The sequence below is a fragment of the Monodelphis domestica genome, chromosome 2 (assembly GCF_027887165.1).
Source record: "Monodelphis domestica isolate mMonDom1 chromosome 2, mMonDom1.pri, whole genome shotgun sequence".
In the NCBI taxonomy this organism is placed as follows: domain Eukaryota; kingdom Metazoa; phylum Chordata; class Mammalia; order Didelphimorphia; family Didelphidae; genus Monodelphis; species Monodelphis domestica.
Window position 1 is genome coordinate 232,870,314 of NC_077228.1, and position 23,652 is coordinate 232,893,965.

The window sequence follows — 23,652 nt, forward strand, 5'->3', positions numbered from 1 at the left end:
CCAAACAGAATTTTGAAGAGACATCCTGCCTTCCTCCTCCTTCAATCCTCTGTTCCTCAGAACACTTTTCTGATTCATCAAGGTAGAGGGGAGAAGCTACCCTGTACCATATACTCTAAACTACAGCCATGGGATTTATGTTAAAACTAATCCATAAGAAGCTTACCAATCTAGAAACTCAAGAGTCTAGGGTTTTCTTCCTTGATTCTGTCACTTTCACTGTTTTCGTACATCTCATTGGGCCAGCTCTGTAATGGAAGGGAATGACTTTCTGCTTCCTTTTAGATGAGTTTATGAGAAAAAATATCTGGAGGTTTTAATGGACTCCATACAGCTTAATAACACCATGAACTTGCAAAAAAAAAAAAGCTACTGCCAACATAGTCAATGTTAATGAGAACCATTCTATACAAAGCAAAAGAGGTATGAGTTCTCATACTGTGTCTTCATGAGATAACATCTGGAATGTTGCTTTCATTTCTGGGTACTACATTTTTTAGGGAGATGTCAACAAAATGGAGAAAGGACTGGAGATCTAGGGCATGTGAAGAACTGGTAGAGGGACCTGGGAGACATTTACTTAAAGAAGAGAAGATTTAGTAGGGACAGTGCTTGACTGCAGATTTTTGAAGGACCCTCTTATGAAAGAAGGATTTCAATGTATAAAGGGGTATAATGAAAGTAGATAGAGCCTGGAACTTGGAATCAGGAAAATCTGGGTTCAAATCTATTCTACCGCTTACTAGATGGGCAACTCTGGGTGGGTCACTTAACTATCATGAGCCTCAGTTTTCTCATTGTGAAATGGGGATAATTTAAGTATATATTCATAGGGATTTTGTGATCAAGTGAGATCGTTTATATAAAATGCTTCACAAGCTCTAAAGAGCTATATCAATATGAACTGTTCTTATATTTTGCATGGTTCCAAGGAACAGACCTTAAAACTTCCCCCTAGGTCCATCTCCCTAGATGGAAGGTGGATATACGAAGGCAGATTTGCCTCATAGCTAGCATTTATATAGGACTTTAATAAAGGTTTATAAAATAACTTGTATATGTTAACTCATTTAATCCTTATGAGATCCTTGTGAGGTAGGTTCTAATATTCTTCTCACTTTAAAGGTGAGGAAATGAGGTATAAAGAGGGTAAGTGATTTGCCTAGGGCCAAAGTAAGCATCTGGTCAGAAATTCAAACTTTGGTCATCTTCCTCAATCTCAGTTCCATGTTCTTTCTATCCATTGTACCACTTAGCTGCATAGCTGCAAGAGAACTTACTATATAAAAAAAGATGGCTAATGATCACATCTGCCCAACAGTAGAATTCATTTTTATAAGGTAGTGAGCTTCTCTTCAATGGAAGTATTCAAAAGGAGGGTGGATGATGTGTTCGGGATGTTGCAGTAGAGGCAGTATAAAAGGATGGAGCACTGGGTCTGGTGACCTGAATTCAAGTCTTTCTAGGCTATGTGACTGGGCAATCACTTAACCTTTGTATGCCTCATTTTCCTGAAATGTTCTCCCAGAGTTGTTGTGAGGATTATTTTCAGTAGACGCTATAGAAGTGCTAGCTATCATCATCAGCACCAGGGATTTCCTGGGCTGGAGTTTGGGGTGGTGGTGGTCGTGGGGGTTTGGGAAGTTGGACTAGGTGACCTTTAAGGTTGGTTCTAACTCTGAAATTCTATGATTCTCTAAACTCCCAGAATGGAATGATAAAGTATTATTGTTTTTCATTTTGTTTGCACAGTCCTTGCTTTAACTCAGCAGAAAAAACTGCTGGCCTGAGTTGCATGAGTTCCTTCCTGACTCAAAATCCTGTTTGCATCACACAGGGTTTGGTGGTTATGTGCATGAGAGTGACTGAGCAGAGAGAAGTTCCTCCTAGGGTTCTGATCTCTTTCCCTGCCTCCCTCCCCCCTCCAGAGGACACCCCTTACCTGAGCAGAAGCTGCTTGGTTTTATTTGTTTGTTTCTTTAGAACACTGAGATCTCAGGAAGTCGAGGAGAAGGCCTTGAGAGCCAGCCTGCCTCTACTGACCTCTGGGGCTGCTTCCAGTTCATTTCTTATTTTGCTGATGCCACTGTGTGAGCTTGCTTCTGTTGGCTTTATAATTAGAGTGTGAAGCAGATAGATGGTGGATTCACTAGTTTGCTTATTTAAAATAATTGGGTTTGCTGAGACCTTGCTCCAAAAACCAGAATCCTTTTCTGGGGTACCAGTGCCCTAGTATATCTGTTGCTGGCTTCTTCTACCCTGGATAGTCAACAGAATTATGCTTGGAGTGTACCTAACATATCTGGCCACAAACCAAGTAAAAATAAAGGTTTTTATAAATGAAAGTTTAAAAAAAGGTCTCAGACTGCTGACTGTGCAAAAGAACTGGGTACAGGAGGGGGAGGGGAAGTGTTTGACCAGTCTCTCCACCTCAGCCCCCCTGCCCTCCACCTTGAATTTCACTTCTGGTATCTGTTAATATTATGGGATCATAATAGCTGATGTTAATATAGCACTGTGGAGTTTTCAAAATTTTGCTTTCTATGTATTGCCTTATCCATACCCACAACAAATTTGTGAGATTCGGTACTTTAAGTGTCATTGCCTTCATTTTATAGACTGGAAACTCAGACTAAGAAAGACTATGAGACTTGCCCATGGTCACTCAGTTAAGTATTAGAGACAAGATTGAAACCCAGATCTTCCTGCCTTTAGGTCTCTCATGATATTCCTTACCTCCTGGCACCCAGTTTGGTTTTGAGCTAGAAAAACCTTAAAGACCTTCTGATTTTACAGATGAGAAAAGGCTCAGGGAAGTAAATTTAGGAGCATGCATAGATTTAGAGCATGAAGCAATCTTAGGGATCATCTCATTTTATAGATGAGGAAATAAGTCCTAGGGAGGTCCCAGGTAACAGAAATAGTGACCCTCCAATTGATACCTCCAAAGCCCTATTCTTTCCAGTGTATCACACCGAGCTGCCCAAGCTCATACAAGCTGTCCAGTTTGAACCCGTGCCTCCTGAAGACTCTTTCTGCTGCATATTATTTGGTCTGGGTTCTGTGGGCACCAGTGTTCAGTGTGAGAGGAAGCCGTTTGTGTCTTCTTTTGTACAATAAGAGAAGCACCTTTACCCTTGCCAATAAAAAACGAGTGGGGAGAAGCCCTGAGAATTCCTCTGGGTGTGATAGAAGGGAAGAAGGGTGTTGGAAGTGTCATCTACTGTGCATATATGTACAAAGTGGTTATAATTATTGTTACACTATATATTTGTGTGATAACAATTCAAGCCCAAAGTTAGTTAAATGTGATAGTGTCAGAGGTGTGTTCTGTTTTTGCTGTTCTTGCTCTATCAGGGCCAGGCTGTTATTTCTAAGCTGTGGAGGTTCCTAGAGTTGAGAAATAGATGGTGCAAACCAGGGGAATAGCAGGGATGACGGAGGGATCCTTACTATCTTAGTATATCAATCTCTAGCATCTTCTGTCCTGGATAGTCAACAGATCCCTGCTTAGAGAGCTAGAGACTTAACAATTATTTGTGGGGGGCAGCTGGGTAGCTCAGTGGATTGAGAGCCAGGTCTAGAGATGGGAGGTCCTAGGTTCAAATGTGACCTCAGTTACTTCCCAACTGTGTGACCCTGGGCAAGTCACTTGACCCCCATTGCCTAGCCCTTACCACTCTTCTGTCTTGGAACTAATACACAGTATTGATTCCAAGACGGAAGGTAAGGGTTTAAAAAAAAATTATTTGTGGATGTACAAATCAGCAAGTCAAAAAGTATGTGAAGGCACTGTGCTAAACATGGCTCTGTTCAGTGGAGAGCATTTAGTATGCCTCCTGCCCAAGTATTAATTCTTTAAGCATATATGAAGCACCAGCTATACAGAGAGCACTGTAGTAGGTCCAAAATTTAGTTTAGACATGGTCCCTATCCTCTTAGTGTCTATAGTCTAATAGGATGATAAGATACCAACAGAAATGACTTGTTATTCAGTGAATTTTCAGTTGTGTCTGCCTCATTTGGGGTTTTCTTGGTGGAGAGCCTGGAATAATTTGCCATTTCCTTTTCCAGTTCATTTTTATAGATGAGGAAACTGAGGCAAAGGGAGGTAAGTGACTTTCCTAGGGTCACACAACTCTTATATGTCTGAAGTCAGATTTTAACTCAGGAAGATAAGGTTTCCTTACTTCAGGCCTGTGTCACCTAGCTGCCCTTTGAAATAAACTACAATAAGTCATTTTAAATTTGAATAAGAGTATTAGAGGGAGATAAATAATATAGGACAGTGGTTTCAAAATTGTTTAATTCCCTTAATCCCTTTCCACCACAACAAAAAAGTTATGAATACCAGGGTAATTTAATGTACTGCTTATAATATTTTGCAATTGTTATTTGGTTGTGTCTGACTCTTTATGACCCCATTTGGGTTTTTTTTTGGCAAGATACTAGAGTGGTTTGCCTTACTTTCTCCAGGTAATTTTACAGATGAAGAAACTGAGGCAAACAGGGTAAACAGGCTTGCCCAGAGTCACACAGCTATTAAGTTTCTGATGTCAGATTTGAACTCATGAAGATGAGTCTTCTCGATTCCAAAATCAATGCTCTATCCACTGTACCTCCTAGCTGCAATTAACACACAAGAATTTTTAGCAGAATTGCTTGGACCATAGTGAAATCTCCAAGGTGTTCCTGAGTCTGAAAATGGGAACCACTGTTTTAATGGATAAAGAGCCAATCTGAGAGATGGGTCTGGGTTCAGATCTCACTTCTGACACATACTGTGTGACCTTAGGTAATCTCTTAACTTCTCATTGCCTGGATAACTCAGACTGTTTGTTGGAGAGGAGATATGATAGGGGAAGTTTCTTCCTAGGATCTTTCCATCAATAAAATCATAGATCTGAGAAAAATGAAAAATTGTAGGGGGATAAAGGAGAATGTTTTCTGAAGTCTCAGGGAAAGATCACAACTGAACAGGAAAATCATTGAGGCTGCATAAAGGACAGCTTATCCTTGAGTTTCAGAGTCAGCTTCACAAGTATTAGATGGATGCGATATGGCTAGAGAGCAGTTCATCTGGAAAAAATCTAGGGTTTAGTAGATTGTGGACCCAATATTAAATGGTGTTATATGGCAATCACAAAAAGTAATGTGTGTTTTAAAAAAATTCCTTTAAAAACATTTTTACTTTTTAAAATAAGAAAATATTCTCATTTTAAGAAATGTAATCAAACAATCAACAAACATTTATTAGGAGCTTAGCATATGCTGTGTTTAACCAGGCGCTCTGTAACTGTCAATAAAGTGCTGCTAATATTTCATTATGAAATATGAACATCTTCATATTCCACCTCTTAGTATAGTGCTGGGTGCATAGTAAGCACTTTATAAATGTCTATTGACTAACTGGTTGATACTTGTCTTGGATGAAATTAAAGGTGTAGGTTCAAATTGGGTGGGCTGAAAATTAGCCCCAAGGGCCTTTAAAAGGCTAACAACTAACCCTGCAACTAGTTTGTTAGTTCAAACCATCATTTAAAGGGAGAATCTAGACGATGAGAAAGAATTGCTCAAGATGAGGAGGGGGTGATCTCTCTTTCCTTACTCCCCCCACCTCAATCCACTCCTCTTCTTGAGAGGAAGCTGGTCAATCAGGAGAAGCAGAGATAACATCCCAGACGGATCTGGATAGAGAAAGCAGTCATTAGGCAGAAGTAGCTTTGAGGGGCAGACAAGAGAGCTGGTTATAGGCTTAAGGCAGAAGGTAGCTCCAGAAATGAAGAGTTAAGCAAGAAAGCAAACCCTGGGGAGCTCAGCTGAGCTAATAGAGACCCCACATCCAGTGGGGAACTTTGTGATTAGTACATTGATACTTCATGACCATTGTACTTTGTGACCACTCTTCTCATATGTGCTGTGTGAATTAGTGGGAGAGTGTGCTCCAGGTTTATGGGACAATATTTTTTAGCTATTATTCTTTCTATGGTCATGCAAAACTTTCTAATTTTGTGTAATCAAAACTGTCCATTTTATGTCCTGTGATTTTCTCTATCCCTTGTTTGGCTAAGAATTCTTCCCCTGTCCATAGCTATATAAATTCCTTTCCCTGTTTCTCTAATTTGAAAGTATGCCCTTTTATGTGTAGGCTATGAATCCACTTGGAGCTTATTATATTTTTATTATGTTTATTATGTTTTTATTATAACAGATACTTGTCTAAAGATAATTTTTGCTAGACTTTCCAATTTTCTCAATAATTTTCATGTAATATAAGTTTCCCAGTTACTGGGGTGTTTAGGTTTATCAAATACTATGAAACTGTATTCAATTCTGAACATTTTGCACGTCATTTGCTCCACTGCACTGATCAGTTTTCTGATTTTTTTTAGCCAGTATCAAATAGTTTTGATGATTACTGCTTTGCACTAAAGTTTGATAGCTTCCTTTTTTTTTTTCACCATTCCCTTGAGATTCTTGATTCTTATGTTCCTCTAAATGGATTTGCTTCCTGTTTTGTTCTATAAAATAACCCTCTTATTTTCTTGATTGATATGGTACCTAATAAGTAAATTATGTCAGAAAATATTGCCACTTTATCATATTAATAAGGCCCAACCTTAAGCAGAGAGGTAAGCTCCAGAAGTGGAGAATTAAGTAAGAAAGTAGCAAACTCTAGGAGTTCAGCTGAGCAATCAATGTAATAAAGACCTCACATTCAATGGGGAACTTTTTTGAAGATTCTTCAAAGAAAGAAGGGACATTGAGGCCCTGCATTATCAGAGATGTGTGTTGCCTTAGCCACCCCTTTCCTACATTTATATACTTCATGACCATTGTATTCTGTGAATGCTTGTCTCATGCATGTTATGCTCTGTCTCTACTTAGTTTTGTATTTCCATAAAAATGTTTTTTAGGTGTGCTCATATAATTCCTGTGTTTTAGTAAGCATGATTCTATAAATTTTCTATTTTGGTAGCAATTTTGGATGGAATTCATCTTTTTTTTATTCATGGAAAGCTGTGGTAGCTATTTCAAGCTTTTGCTGCAGCAGACTTTCCTTGGTCCAGGTACTGCAGTGGGCTTCCTGCTACCTCTTTTATCTGTATTTTGTATCTATAAAACTTCCATAATTTGCAAAGAGGCTGATGATTATTGTAGATTTATTTTATATTCTGTTTACCAAAGTTTCTAATTATTTTGCCTACATTTTTGTTGACTCTTTAAGGTTCTCTAAGTTAGTGACCATATACTATTCAAAAAGTGATGTTTGTCTCCTAATTGCTTATGCTTATTCTCTCAGTTTATCTTTCTTGTCTTAATACAAAAGTGAGCATTAATCCTTGCTTGACTCCAGTATTAATGGAAAGGAATCTAGGATTTTTCCATTATAGATAATGCTAGCTCTTGTTTTTTAGATAGATGCTGCATTAAGGGATTATCCATTTATTCCTATACCGACTTTTTCAATGGTCAACTGGAGAACTTCCAGAGGCAGGACAAACCCAGTTGGTGAAGAGTCTCTAGTTAAACGTTGTTGGAAGGAACTTGGGATGTTTAATGTGGAGGGAACTTAGGGAGCCTGTAGCTATCTTTGAGTATTTGAAAGACTTCTTCATATGAAATGGGGAGGTAATTGTAAAGAGGCAAATTTAGGTTTGATGAAAGGCAAAAATTTTGTTAACAATTAGAGCTATCCCAAAGTGGAATGGATAGTTTCAAAAGGTAGTATTTTCTCCCTAAATGAATGTCTTCAAGTTAAATATACTGTAGAGATCATTTTTCCCAGGTACAGGTTGGTCTCTGAGAACCCTTCCAATTCTGAGATTTTGTGAGATGGCTTTTGAATTCCAAAGATTTTCTAGGTTTTTGTTTGTCCACATGGTTCTGCTATTATTTTATTGAGTTAAAGAAAGTATCCTTTTGATAGTTTGATTGTTGTTACATTAAAACTGTAAACTCACTTTGTAATATTTTTATTTTTCTTCTATTGTTCAGCCATGAGCACTGAATATTCTTCCAATTATTTAAGTTACTTTTAATTTCTTTAAAGAATACTTTGTAATTGCATCTGTACAAGTATTGAGTGTGCTTTGATAGATTTAATCCCAAATATTTTATGCATATTACAGGTAGGAATTGGCTATTTTGAGTGATGAGGAAGGCCATTTTACTCACAGAAAAGAGATCACAGATCAGGGAGAACACCAGGCATGGAGGTAAACAACTGAGAGTAGGCCCTGAAGACTATAACTGAATATGAGGAAGAGGGATCATTAGGGATATAGATAGAATAAGAAAGAGTTAAAGATCTCTGATGTTGAAGTGTGAAGAATTCATTCCCATCATCTCAGAAGTAACTAGGCATATTTTTTCTGTATGTTGAGTTTAGCAATTCCAACTTTATAGAGTTCCTAAGAATGAATGAGTGAATGAAGCATTTATTATGTGCTTACTGTGTACAAGGCACTGAAGATATAAAAAAGTAAGATAATCTCTGTTCTTTAAGGCTTTCTCGAAGACTTCATTTTGATTCAAAATTGGCAACGTAATCAGAGGAGGTGCAAGCTACTTTTTTCTAGATTGGTAATTGACCAACTCCCTACTTTGGAACCCAGAACCTGAAATTGGAGGTAGACCACCTCTGCCATGAAGCTACTTTCTTTTCCTTTCACCTCTGAATATTCACTAAGTGTTTATTGAGTGAATGTGAATGGGTGATTGGGAGTGGAAGGAGTGCTTGACTTCTCGAGTGAATTCCCTCCTGGGAAGGAAGAGCGGGATTGGGGGGCATAGGAGGATGGAGTCAGCTAATTTTTGTCTTTGGACCTAAAAGGCGATCTGCTTGGAGTTTTCTTATGAAATCCCTCTGATGGTCTCCTTGCTTAAATGCATTATTGTAGTTGTGGTTGGTATAATTTATCCTGGTCAATAAGATGATAACTGATGGGGGGGGGGTGAGAAATGTGAAGGAATAGTTCCTTTTTTAGGTACATGGGAGTCTCTGAGTCATTGTAAAATGAATGTCACAGTCCTTTTTTTAAAGAATTTTGTCAGGAAGAGACAAACCTAAACTGGATTGAGATTTCTGAAAAGTGCTAACAGCAATAAAAAGGACTTTAAAAATTATATCCAGAGCAAGAAGAAGAACAAGGGCAAGAAAGACTAATGTTTGGGGTGGTTCCATGTTTTGTTAACAGAGGACAGTAAGAAAGAAGAACTATTATTGTTTTGCTTCCTGGTATCATAGAGAATAGTTTTCAAACAGTAAAGGTTAAGAACAAACATGGTTAAGAAAGAAATCTAGAAAAGAAGGAAGGAAATGCAATGACATATTTGTCTCAAGGGCAGAAGAGAGGTTAATTTTTTTCAATTGAACAAACAGAAGGAATTAACAGGGGACAAGATAGACACAGGCATGTAGGCTATGCCTGTTGCATTTTTATTAAAATAAGACTTCTGTAAAACTAAAAAGAAGATAAATTAAAAGAAAAAGAAAAATAACATTGGGAAAATATTTATGGCAAATGTGAATGAAAAAACTTGACATCTAAAATGTACAATGAAATTTTTAATAAATGCAGTGATAAGTCCTACTCCACAATGGATGAGTCACCAAAGGAAATGAATAGGCAATTTTCTTTTAAAAAATATTGTTATCCTTTGCTTTTATATCTTTTCCAAATATATCCAATCTTTACTTTTCCCTAGTAAGCTATCCCTAGTAACAACAGAAAACCCAAAGAGATAAAAAGCATAAGCAGTTTTATTTATTTTTATTTTTAATGCCTTTTAAATATTTTTTAAATTAAGAATATTTTTCCATGGTTACATGATTAATGTTCTTTCCCTTCCCTCTTCCCTCCCCTTTCCCTGAGCTGACAAGTAATTCTCCTGGTTTATACATGTATCATTGTTCAAAACCTATTTCCATGTTATTAATATTTGCTATAGAATGATCCATAAGCAGTTTTAAAAAGAGGAAACAAATCATGAATAATAAGCATTCAAAAACTGCTCTGCAAAAGCACATTAAGTCAAACATTCATCAACTTGGCAAAAATAAGTCAAAATGAAACTTCCTCTGAGGGCTTCTGTTGAAAAAGGTATGTTCATTCATTACTAGTGGAATTGCAGACTTGTAGAGGCTTTCTAGAGGGCAGTCTGGCAATACTGTGTTAAGAATACAAAGTTCATATGCCCTCTGACCCAATCATTCATTTGTTAGGCATGAACAAAACAGAAAGCTGATTGTTTAGAAATTTTCATGGCATCATTGTATGTATGCAATTGTGAAAAACTCAAAGCAGTCCTCAAACCTTTTTGTTCAACAACTGAGGAACAGTTAAACAAAATGTATAAATTTGATGAAATTAAAGCAATTAATCAAAAGCAGTTAAGATGGGCAAGCACAAGGAATACAAGGAGATGTGAAAAGACTTTTATACAGTAATGCCAAGTGAAGAAAGTAGACCTGGAAAAAATGGAGTATAATTGTAGCAGAAAAGTGAGTGGGAATGAATGAACCAAGAATCTACTGGGTGATTTTTCTTAAAAGCATAAATCTGGCTCTGACATTTCCCTTTTCAGTGTGCCTGACTGCCTTTTAGTTACCTCTATGATTAGATACAAACTCTTCTCTTTGGCATTTGAAAGCCCTTTATAACCTGGCTACAGTCTACTTTTCTAGGCTTATTAAACCTTATTTGCCTTTAAACACTCTGTCTGTGGTGTTTGTCTCTGTACATAGGTTGCTTCCTCATGTCTGGAATGCACTCCTTTCTCAAGATTAGGATGGTTTAATTTTTGTCCTTATATCCCTCCCACTCCCCACTCAGCACAATACTTGGAGCATAATAGATGCTTAATACTTGTTGGGGGCAGGTAAGTAGCTCAGTGGATTGAGAGCCAGGCTCATTGATGGGAGGACCTGTGTTCAAATGTGGCCCCACATCCTTCCTAGTTATGTTGTGACCCTGGGCAAGTCACTTACCCCCCATTGTCTAGGCCTTACCAGTCTTCTACCTTGGAACAAATACACAGTATTAATTCTAAGATGGATGGTAAGTGCTTAAAAATACTTATTGATTGACTTAGAGGGAGAAAAAATAGTTATGTAGAAAGTATAGTTGTTTGTTAAATTTCTAGTGATGTTGAAGTGTTTGGCTTAAAGGGAGAAATTGGTGGCACATTCCTGTAATCTCTGCCACAGGACACGAGCTCTTCTTAGCTGCCTGCAGTAGGTAAAGCAAATTGAGTGGCCTTGGTTAGCCGATCACCAACATAATGAAACCTTGAGAATGGGAAGCCTCCAAGCTGGCTAAGGAGGGCTTAACCCAGCCAGGTCAGAAGGCAGGATCAGGATTGTGGATGAGATAGGGAGACCCATTAAAAAAAAAAGATATTTTGTCTTCTTTTATCTTTGTATTCAATGGGCTTATTAGTGCAATTAGTCTTAGTAGATACTTAGTAAACATTTACTTATTTGAATTGAGCCAAGTTAATCCATAATTATTCAAGACCAATCTCAGCTGAAAAAGCAAAAAAATTCTCTCCCCCTTGTAAACTGATTCTGAAGGCAGGTCTCAAAAAGGATCAAAGAAGTTCTAGGAATACGGAAAATATTTGGAGCATTATTGGAATAAATGTCCTGCTTACCAAGGAGTGTTTTTGAAGGAAGTAACACTCATTTGGATGTATAAACTCTAGTATGTTTGTTTTACTAAAAAGTTTCAAAGCATCTAAAACATAAAATAGAATTCTACTTTATGTTTTAGATGCTTAGAATCTTTTGCTTTAAAGTCTTTTGAAACTGTTAACTCTCAATTATCTGCACCAGTGAAGCATGGCTAGAGTGGATAACTGGACATGTTGAGTTTGGATTGTGTTTAAAGGTATACAATTTGAAATAAACATTCAACAGACATTTGGAACAGAATTTAGGAAAGAGACGAGACCACATCTGGATATTTGTTGTCCAATTTTTCATTTGTGTCCAACTCTTTGTGGGATCATTTGGAGTTTTCTTGGCAAAGATACTAGAGTGCTTTGCCATTTCCTTTTTCCGTTTATTTTTTACAAATTAAGAAACTGCGACAAAAGTGTTAAATGCTTTAAGGCGAGTACCCAGAGTCATAGAACTAGTAAGTATCTGGGGCCAGATTTTGAACTCAGGAAGATGAGTCTTCCTAACACCAGGCCTGGCCTATCCATTGTACCACCCAACTTCCTCACATATACATATATATGCATATGCATATATATGTATATATACATGTATGCATGTACATCATTTGCACAGGGGTGATAGCCCAAGAGACCTGATGAGGTCACCAAATGAGAAAATATAGAGAAAGAAAAAATGAGGTCCTGGGGAATGCTAGGTGTTGCAGGGCATAAAATTAATGAAGATTCCACAAATAGAAACTGAGCAGGAGTGGTCAACCTGGAGGGAGAACCAAGATTATCATGGATAAAGTAGAGGGCAATCAACAATGGGTCAGATGCTATAGAGGCTTCCCTGTTTCTGTTGGAGGCACTATTTTCCTGGTAAGGATCAGTTTAGGTTGCTTCTGGTCTCCACGTCCTACTCTTTTACTAAGGCCTTGACCAGCTGAAGGCACAGTATATCCAAGTTCTGCAAATCTTAAAGCATTATATAAATTCTAGTTGTCATTACTCAGGATCTATCAATAATTACTATTTATTCTACTGTAAATTTATCTGCCCCTTCCACTGTGACCTTTGGAACGGTAATTTCATAATGAACACATTTGCTTTCATCTTAAACTGTCTCCTTTCTTGTTCCTCCTTTTGTCATTAAGACCTGAGTCCCTCTTGATGATATCCTTGCCATCTTTTCCACTACTAGCTACACTTTCAGTTATACCCCTGACTCATTGACTGTAGAGGAATTGTACAGAATATTCCTTGTTCCCCTTTGGTATTTCCAGAATCTCCTATTTCCACCATCACTCTGCAATCTTTCTTCTTTTGAGATTCATTTAATCCAAATTAATCATCCAGTCCAGGTTCTAGTGGAATTCTAGTAGAATACTCCTCCTATTTCAATGAATTTAGTGCATGATTCACAAGCTCTCTCTACCTCAACTCCTCCCCTCTTTCTAGAGGACTTTAACATAACTGTTGAAGGAGCATAAAACATCCAAACTTCCCAGGAAATCCTCAGGCTACCCCGCTTCCATGACCCACTCCTTGGTTACAAATACAAACAGGGATAGTCGTACTTTCCATCTTACCATCACCATCAAATGTTCTACTTCCATGTTCAAGAACTCTGAATTTCCAAGATATAATTATAATTTTTTCTTTCCATTCCTCTCTATGCCTCACTCCTTCTACACTTCATTCTTACCTCTCATTTCTTTTTTGGCCACACTCCCCTCCCCTCTTCCTAGTCTTGACCCTTTGATAAACCAATTCAATACTACACTGTTCTCTACTGTTGAATCTTTTCCTTTTTTTGTCCTGTAGCTGATTGTGCCTTGCCAAATCCCGACCCTGGATTACTCCCACCATTCACTTCCTTCGACCCTACTCAGATGCTGCTGAATGGAAGTAGAAATGGAATGTGAAATCATGCAGACTTGGTTCACTTTCCATTTATGCTGGCTAATCTCAGCAGAGTCCTTGCTAGGCACGGCTACTGCCTGTTCATTTCCAAAAGAGGAAAAAAGATTCCTCTTTTCCCTCATCACAGTAGCCATTCCAAACCTATTCTTTTTGCCCTTATGATTCTCCTTCCCCTTTCTTCTGAGAATCACATACTTCACCAGAAAAATTTATACTATTTAGGTGGTAGAGTGAAGAGCACTGCGAGTCAGGAAGATCTCAGTTCAAATTTAGTCCCAGACACATACTAGCAGTGGGACCCTGGACAAATCACATTACCTCTGCTTGCTCCAGTTTCCTCAGCTGGGACAATAGTGCCAACTTCCCAGGGTTGTTATGAGGATCAAATGAGATAATATTTTAAAAATACTTAATTTTTCCACAATTACATGTACAAAAGAATTTTTAACATTCATTAAAAAAATTTTTTTTAGTTTCATTCCTCACTCTGTTCCTTGCCTGAGATTTTACATTTGCAATCATATAAAGCATTTTTCCATATTAGTAATTTTGTGTAAGAGAAAAAGATAATATTTGTAATCTTAAAGTGGTACATAAATGCTGGGGATGATGATGATGATGATGATGATGTAATCTCTTTTCTTCCTTCCTCCTTATTACATTCTTCTAAAATCCTTCCCTAGGCTCTCATCTTTAATTCCAGTGTCTGATGATAAAGGAGGCCCCTTTCCTTGCCTAGACTAATCCTTCTATTTATACCCTTGATTTCTTCCCCTCTTATTTTCTCTTGAAGATTGCCCCCACCATCATCCTCACCTCTTTAATTCTCAATCTCCTCTCCACAGAATCCTTTCCTGTTGTCTACAAACACCCTAAGTTTCTTCCATCACTTGAGCAGACAACTAAGTGGCTCAGTGGATTGAGAGCCAGGCCTAGAGATGGAAGATTCTGGATTCAATTCTGGCCTCAGACACTTCCCAGCTGTGTGACCCTGGGCAAGTCACTTAACCCCCATTGCCTAGCCCTTACGCCTTGGAACTAATGCACAATAGTGATTTTAAGATGGGAGGCAAGGGTTTCTTCTTGTTGTTGCTGTGGTTGTTTTTTTAAAAGTAAACTCACTTAGATCCTACCAAATGGACCAGCAATCATCTGATACCTCTCCTCCCTTTCTCAGCTAAGCTGCTTTAAAAAGCTATCTATAATGGATGCCTCTACTTTCTGTCCTCTCACTCTTTCCTAAACTCTGCAATCTGTCTTCTAACCTCATTCAACTGGAACTGCTCTGTCCAAAGTTACCAGTCCTACCACATCTAAAGGCCTCTTTTAAATCCTCATCCTTCTTGAATTCTCTGGAGCATTTGACACTTTACTACCCTCTCCACCTGAGTAGTCTCCTTGATGGGAGAGTAAGGAAAGGAAGGAAAACCTCCCTTTTCTTTATTTTCTTCCTACCTGACTGACCATTCCTCATTGGCTTTTGCTGCATCTTCATCCATATTATGCCCACTGACTGTGTCTGTTCCTACTTCTCTGTCCTGGTCTTTTCCTGCTCTACAGTCTCACCTGGTGATCTCATCAGATCCCAGAGGCTCAATTATCACCTCTATGTAGATGACTCCCAGATCTATTTATCCATCTCTAATCTCTCTCTCCTGAGCATTGGTCCCATATGACGAGCTGCCTGTTAGACATTTGAAATTGGGTGGTCTTTAAGCATTTTAAACTGACTATGTTATTCTGAATTTAACAAATATCAACAAGTATGCACATTTCCATACACAAAGAATGGAATGGAATTATAAAGGGTCACCCAAAAGTCTTGGTGTGGTTTAAATCTTTAAGCACTCATTTAAAATTTCATTAAAACACACTCTGTATGTGAAACTATGAATCTCTATTATGTATAGCTCATATCAATATATATAATAGGTATGCATAATACATTTAATGTTAGTTTAAAAACTGTTCTTGTCTGCATCTACCTCTGGATCTACTGTTTTCTTCTATGCATTTAAAAATACATTAATGATCCTTTTTGCTTTTTTTTCATTGTGGCATTCCTATTATTCTTTCCTCTCCCCCCACCTGACCTCTGATGTCTTCTGGTTTTGTTTACCTCATTTTGTATTAGTTCATTCAAGTCTTACCAATCTTCTTTTACTCTATCCCTTCTATCGTTTTTTATGTCATAATAATATTTCCATTATTTTCATGTAACATGTTTGTTCAGTCATTTCCCAACTGATAGGTACTCACTTGTTTTTCTAGTTCTTTGCTGTAATAAAAAAAAATACTGCTACTCTGATAGTTTTTCACATATGAGATTTTCCCCTCTTACTTTGATCTTTTTGTGATATTTTCCTAGTAGCAGTATCTCTGGGCCAGAGGGTATGCATAATTTATACCTGTTTGTGTGTCATTCTAAGTTGCTTTCCAGAATTTTTAGGCCAATCCCAGCTTCACTCGAGTATATTAAGATGCCTGTTCTCTCTGTATGCTGCTCCTTCAACAATTGTCATTCTCTCTTTTTAGCAAGTGGAAGCTCAGAGATGTTTTAATATGTATTTCTCTTGCCATTAGTGATTCTGAGAATTATTTCGAGTTGTTAATAGTTGAATTTCTTCCCTTGAAAATTGTATGTTTAATTTGTAACATGTTGTAATATTTTTTCCAGCTAACTTTTACATTTTAAGTTTGTTAAATTTATTTGTGCAGAATCTTTTTAATTTTATGTAATCAAAATGGTCTGTTTTTATCTTCTGTGACTTTATTTGTCCCTTGTTTGGTCAAGAATTCTTTCCCTATCCACAGTTGTGAAAGATTCTCTTCTTGCTTCTCTAATTTGTGATTGTGTCATCTTTTATGTCTAGGCCACATGTCCATTAGCACCTTAATGTGGTGTATGGAGTGAGAGATTTGTCTAAATCTTATTTCTGCCATATTGTTTCCTAATTTTCCCAATAATTTTTATAAAATAATAAGTCTTTATCTTGGTATTTGGGGTCTTTGAGCTTATTTTGCTATTCTACGACGTTCATTTACTTCTGTACTTTCTATGATCTGTTCCACTGATAAACTTTAACTGGTACCAATTTTTTTTTTTAAAAAGCCCTTAACTATTGTCTTAGAATTAATACAAGTGTGGTTCTAAGGCAGAAGAGTGGTAAGGGGTAGGCAGTTGGGGTTAAGCAATTTTCCCCAAATCACACAGCTAGGAAGTATCTAAGGCCGTATTTGAAACCAGGACCATACAATATTTAGGCCTAGCTCCTCTGTCCATTGAGCTAACTAGCTGCCCTAGTACCAAGTAATTTTTGATGATTCCTGCTTAGTGTGAGATCTAGATTCCTAGACTTTCTCCTTTTTTTTTTTAACTTCTCTTGTGATCCTTGATCTTTTATTTTTGCAGATAATCAATCAAAAAGCATTTATTAAGTATTTACTATATGGAAGACACTTTGCCTTAGCAAGCAAGACAAGGATACAAAGAAATATGAAAATGATTCCTACCTCAAAGAGCTTAAACAACAAGTAAATCATCTCAGAGGGGAAGGCACTAGCAGCTGGGAGGATGAGTGAGAAAAGGTCTCCTGCAGGAGGAGGGATTGGAAGTAAAACTTTAAGATGCCAAGGAAACTTAAGAAGCAGAGGTGAGGAGGGAGAACATTCCAGGCATATGGGGCAGCCAATGCTAAGGCTTAGAGATGGGAGATGGAGTGTTCTTTTTGAGGACCAAATTAATCCAGTGTGTAGCTAGATTAGGGAGTACACAGAGAGGGGAGTAAGGTATAAGAAGACTTGTGTAAGTTAGGTTGAGTGAATCAACTATTGTGAGTGACCCTTAGAGTGTGATTAGAATCCATAGATCTCTGTCTTTCCTGGAAACTAAACAAGTTCCCAAAGCTGTCTTCCCATATATCCCTACCCTAAATTTCAGCCAAGTTAAAAAAATATCAATTAAAATGGATAAATATGAAATGTTCCATGACAGTTCTCTATTAACCAGTTGGTGTTTCCTATTTTTAAGCCTGTAATATGAGGAAGATTGAGGCCTATCATTTCCCTACTCCTCAGAACAAAAGTAAAATTTATGTTAATTTGAGCTTGAGATGATGAAAAAAAAAGTCAAAAATGCATTTGGGGTCATATAGAAAGGGAGGGCTGAATTTGGAATCAGAGGACCATGGTTCTTATGCCAACCCTGCTACTAGAACTGTGAATTCTTGGGCCCATCTGCCTGGGGTTCAGTTTCTTCATCTAAAAAATGAAAAAAAAAGGGACTATTACACTACATGTAATAGCAGGATTGACTGGTGTGTTGATTAAATACTCTTTAAAAAATTTTATTGGTCAATTTCAAACATTATTCCTTGGTTACAAAAATCATATTCTATTCCTCCCTCCCCTCCCCCCCCATCCTTCCTGTTGCCTCTGAGCAATTCCAATGGGTATTACATGTGTCCTTGATCAGAACCTATTTCCATGTTGTTGATGTTTGTACTAGGATGTTCCTTTAGGGTCTACATCCCCAATCATATCCCCCTTGACCCAGGTAATCAAGCAGTTGTTTTTCTTCTGTGTTTCTACTCCTATAGTTTTTCCTCTGAATGTGGATAGTGGTTTTTTCATAGATCCCTCCGGGTTGTTCAGGATCACTGCATTGCCATTAATGGAGAAGTCCATTAAGTCCATTACATTTGATTGCACCACAGTGTATCGGTCTCTGTGTACAATGTTCTCCTGGTTCTGCTCCTTTCGCTCTGCATCAATTCTTGGAGGTTGTTCCAGTCTCCATGGAATTCCTCCACTTTATTATTCCTTTGAGTACAATAGTATTCCATCACCAACATATACCACAATTTGTTCAGCCATTCCCCAATTGAAGGGCATCCCCTCATTTTCCAATTTTTGGCCACCACAAAGAGTGCAGCTATGAATATTCTTGTACGTGTCTTTTTCCTTATTATCTCTTTGGGGTATAAACCCAGAAGTGCTATGGCTGGATCAAAGGGCAGACAGTCTTTTATCACCTTTTGGGCATAGTTCCAAATTGCCCCCCAGAATGGTTGGAGCAATTCACAACTCCACCAGCAATGAATTAATGTCCCGACTTTGTGGCACATCCCCTCCAGATTCATTACTTTCCGTTGCTGCCATGTTAGCCAATCTGCTAAGTGTGAGGTGATACCTCAGAGTTGTTTTGATTTGCATCTCTCTGATTATCAGAGATTTATAACACTTTTTCATGTGCTTATTAATAGTTTTGATTTCTTTGACTGAAAATTGCCTATTTGTGTCCCTTGCCCATTTATCAATTGGAAAATGGCTAGATTTTTTGTACAATAGATTAAGCTCTTTGTAAATGTGAGTAATTAGACCTTTGTCAGAGGTTTTTGTTATAAAGATTGTTTCCCTTCTAATTTTGGTTACATTGGTTTTGTTTGTACAAAACCTTTTTAATTTGATGTAATAAAAATTATTTATTTTATGTTTTGGGACTTTTTCTAAGTCTTGCTTGGTTTTAAAATCTTTCCTTTCCCAAAGATCTGACATGTATACTATTCTGTGTTCACCTAATTTACTTATAGTTTCCTTCTTTATATTCAGGTCATTCACCCATTCTGAGTTTATCTTGGTGTAGGGTGTGAGATGTTGACCCAAACCTAATCTTTCCCAACTTGTCTTCCAATTTTCCCAGCAGTTTTTATCAAATAGTGGATTTTGGTCCCAAAAATGGGATCTTTGGGCTTATCTTAGACTGTCTTGCTGAGGTCACTTCTCCAAGTCTATTCCACTGATCCTCCTTTCTGTCTCTTAATATTGTTTTGATGACCACTGCTTTATAGTATAGTTTGAGATCTGGTACTGCAAGGCCACCTTTGTTGGCTTTTTTTTTTCATTTTTCCCTGGATATCCTTGATCTTTTTGTTCTTCCAAATAAACTTTGTTATGTTTTTTTCTAATTCTGTAAAAAAGTTTTTGGTAGTTTGATGGGTATGGCACTAAATAAGTAAATACGTTTGGGTAGGATGGTCATTTTTATTATGTTAGCTTGTCCTACCCATGAGAAGTTAATGTTTTTCCAATTGCTTAGATCTAGTTTTAATTGCGTGGAAAGTGTTTTGTAGTTGTGTTCATATAGTTCCAGTGTTTGTCTCGACAGATAGATTCCTAAGTATTTTATATTGTCTAAGGTGATTTTAAATGGAATTTCTTTTTCTAATTCTTGCTGCTGAGATGTGTTGGAGATATATAGAAATGCTGATGACTTATGTGGGTTTGTTTTGTATCCTGCAACTTAGCTAAAGTTATTGATTATTTCCACTATCTTTTTGGTTGATTCTCTAGGATTCTTTAAGTAGGCCATCATAACATCCTCAAAGAGCAATAGCTTGGCCTCCTCATTGCCAATTTTAATACCTTCCATTTCTTTTTCTTCTCTAATCCCTACAGCTAGTGTTTCTAGTAGACTGTTAAATAATAGAGGTGATAGTGGCCATCCTTGTTTCACTCCTGATCTTATTGGGAATGCATCTAGTTTATCGCCATTGCAGATGATGTTTGCTGATGGTTTTAGATAGATATGATTATTATTTTTAGGAAAGATCCTTCTATTCTTATACTTTCTAGTGTTTACAATAGGAATGGGTGTTGTATTTTGTCAAAGGCTTTTTCTGTGTCTATTGAGATAATCATGTGATTTTTGTTGGTTTACTTGTTGATATGGTCAATTATGTGGATGGTTTTCCTAATATTGAACCATCCTGCATTCCTGGTATAAATCCCACCTGATCTTAGTGAATAACCCTTGTGATGACTTGCTGGAGTCTTTTTGCTACTACCCTATTTAAGACTTTTGCATCTATGTTCATTAGGGAGATTGATCTGTAGTTTCCTTTTTCTGTTTTTGACCTGCCTGGCTTTAGAATCAGTATCATTTCTGTGTCATAAAGGGAATTTGGTAGAACTCCCTCTTTGCTTATTATGTCAAATAGTTTGTATAGTATTGGGATTAACTGTTCTTTGAATATTTGATAGAATTCACTTGTGAATCCATCAGGCCCTGGGGATTTTTTCTTAGGAAGTTCTTTGATGGCTTGTTGGATTTCATTTTCTGATATGGGATTATTTAAGAATTCCATTTCTTCTTCTGTTAATCTAAGCAATTTATATTTTTGTAAATATTCATCCATATCACCTAGACTGGCATATTTATTGCCATATAATTGGGCAAAATAGTTTTTAAGGATTACCTTAATTTCCTCTTCATTGGAAGTGAGGTCTCCCTTTTCATCTATGATACTGTTAATTTGGTTTTCTTCTTTTCTTTTTTTATTAGATTGACCAGTACTTTGTCTGTTTTGTTTGTTTTTTTTTTAAATATCAGCTTCTATTCTTATTTATTAGTTCAATAGTTCTTTCACTTTTGATTTTATTAATTTCTCCCCTAATTTTTAGGATCTCTAATTTAGTTTTCTTCTGGGGATTTTTATTTTGTTCAGTTTCAAGTTTTTTGATTTGCACGTCCAAGTCATTGACCTCTGCCCTCCCTAATTTGTTAATATATGAACTGTGACAAGGAAATCACTTAAAAGACTGATACATATTAATTTAAGGTCACCAAGGAATTCAGCTATGTAATTCCTTAATGAAAACTCAAGTCAGCAGTCAACCTTTTATGGAGTTTAATTACAAACAGGAGGAAGAAAGGTATTAGAGAGAGAGAGAGAAAAGGGAGAGAAGGGAATAGGGCTTAAATACCCTCTCTGTTTAGGCTGGGACAAAAGGCCCAAGCCCTTAGATAGCTGAGGCAAGAAAAGAGATCAGTCCCTATCACTCACGTGACCAAAATGGAGAAACAGTCTCAGGGGCCTCCACCTCCAGCTTCCTTCAGAGCAAGCTTCTCAGAGCACAACCTCTCAGAGCAAAACTTCTCCAACCACCCCTCAGTCCTCAGACCCCTCTATCTTTAAGGAAACCATCTCAGTTCCCTCCCCTCAGTTCTCACATCTACCAATCACTGTCCATGTCTTCCCTGTGCCAATGGTGGCTCTAGCTTAACCCAGGACTGCCTAGAGGTCTGTGGCTTTGCACATGTCTGTTGAAGGTCATATTCTCAAATAATTAAATCTTGATCCTTTTCTGCAGCCCTTCCTAAATCCTGTTACCCTGAGAAGGGTGGAGATTGGAAGTTCCAAGACCTGGTTCTGTCATTCCAAGTATCTCTATTGTATCAATTCTAAAATCAATCATGACTCGAAGAACTTCCTGTTCTATGCTTAAGCATAGGTCAAAGCCCTTTCCATTGTTTAGCAAAAGGTTTCTGTCCTAAAGTAATCTTAGGTAGGGAGGAGAAGGACCCTCCCTACCTAATGTTGGAAATGGGGAAATTTCCAACATTCATAAGTCTTAAGAAATTTTAAGGTTTACAGAACTCAAGTATATAAATTTTCCTGTAAGTACTGCTTTGGCTGCATCCCCTAGATTTTGAAAGGATGTCTCATCATTTTCATTTTCTTCAATGCAATTATTAATTGTTTCTATGATTTGTTCTCTAACCTATTTTGGAGAATCATATTTATTTTCCAATTAATTTTTGATTTGACTCTCCATGTACTCTTACTTATTATTATTTTTATTGAGTTATGATCTGAAAAGGTTGCATTTATTATTTCTGCCTTTCTGCATTTCTTTTCCATGTGTTTATGACTTAGTACATTGTCAATCTTTGTGAATGTACCATGTGTTGCTGAAAAGAAGGTGTATTCCCTTTTGTCCCTATTTAGTTTTCTCCATATGTCTATTAACTCTAATTTTTCTAAGATTTTATTTACAACTTTTACCTCTTTCTTATTTTTTTTTATTTGATTTATCTAAATTTGATAGTGGTAGGTTCAGGTCTGCCACTAGTATAGTTTTACTATCTATTTCCTCCTTCAATTCTCCTAGTTTCTCCTTTAGAAATTTGGATGCTATACCATTTGGTGCATACAAGTTTGATTACTGATATTTCCTCATCGCCTATACTCCCTTTTTATCAGAATGTACTTAGCTTTCCTATCCCTTTTAATCAGATCTATTTTTACTTTGCCTTTGTCAGAGATCATGATTGCAACTCCTGCCTTCTTTCTATCAGTTTAGGCCCAATAGCCTCCAACCTTTAATTCTAACCTTGTGATTATCTACCCATCTCAGGTGTGTTTCTTGTAGACAACACATGGTAGGAGTTTGGATTCTATTCCATATCTCCTATTTGTTTTCATTTTATGGGTGAGTTCATCCCATTCACATTCAAAGTTATGATTGTCACTTGTGTATTCCCCAGCAATTTGATATCCTCTCCTAGTTCTGTCCTTTCTTTTGATATATCCTTTTAAACCAGTGGTTTACTTTTAATCAATCCCCCTAATCCCCTCCCTTAATATGCTTCCCTTTCTGTCCCCTCCCTTTTTGTTCCCTTCTTGTTTTTTTAGGGTCTGTTAAGTTCCCTCCCCCCTCTTTCCCTCCCTTTTTGTACTCCCTCTCCCCACCCCACCCTTCTCACTTTCCCTGTAGGGTAAGATAAAATTCAAGAACCCAATGGATCTAGATGCTCTTCCCTCTCAATTGATTTCACTGAGAATAAGGTTTAAGTATTATCTATTAGCACTCTCTTCCTCTCCTTCTTATTAGGGTATTCTTCCCCTCCCCTTCCCATGTGTATCTTTGTGTGATAAAGATTATCCTATTTATTTTATTTCTTCAAGTATCTCTTGGTGCCATCTTTGATTCCCTCCTCTCTTTTTCTTTTTTTGCACATCATCTTATAGCCCTTAATGCCCCATTCTCTTCCTGTGAATGATACTTCTAATTACTTTAATAGTGAATATAATTTTTTCGAGAGTTACAAATAATGTTTCCCCCATATATTAATATATATAATTTGATCTAATTGTATCCCTTAACGAAGAGAGTTTGAATAAAAAGTTTTCCCCCTTTCCCTCTCTTTCTTATTTACCTTTTCATGTTTCTCTTGATCTTTGTGTTTGGATATCAAACTTTCCACTGAGTTCTGGT

At 37.2% G+C, this 23,652-nt stretch overlaps 1 protein-coding gene and 1 non-coding gene across 10 annotated transcripts in view; both read left to right on the forward strand.

Moving 5' to 3' along the window:
• Positions 1-23,652, forward strand: part of AATK (apoptosis associated tyrosine kinase) — a 225,325-nt gene that overhangs the window by 56,986 nt on the left and 144,687 nt on the right. The window lies entirely within an intron of this gene.
• MIR7275 (microRNA mir-7275) lies at positions 8,669-8,727 on the forward strand. The gene has a single exon (NR_127469.1). It is a non-coding gene; the product is annotated as a microRNA mir-7275 (primary transcript).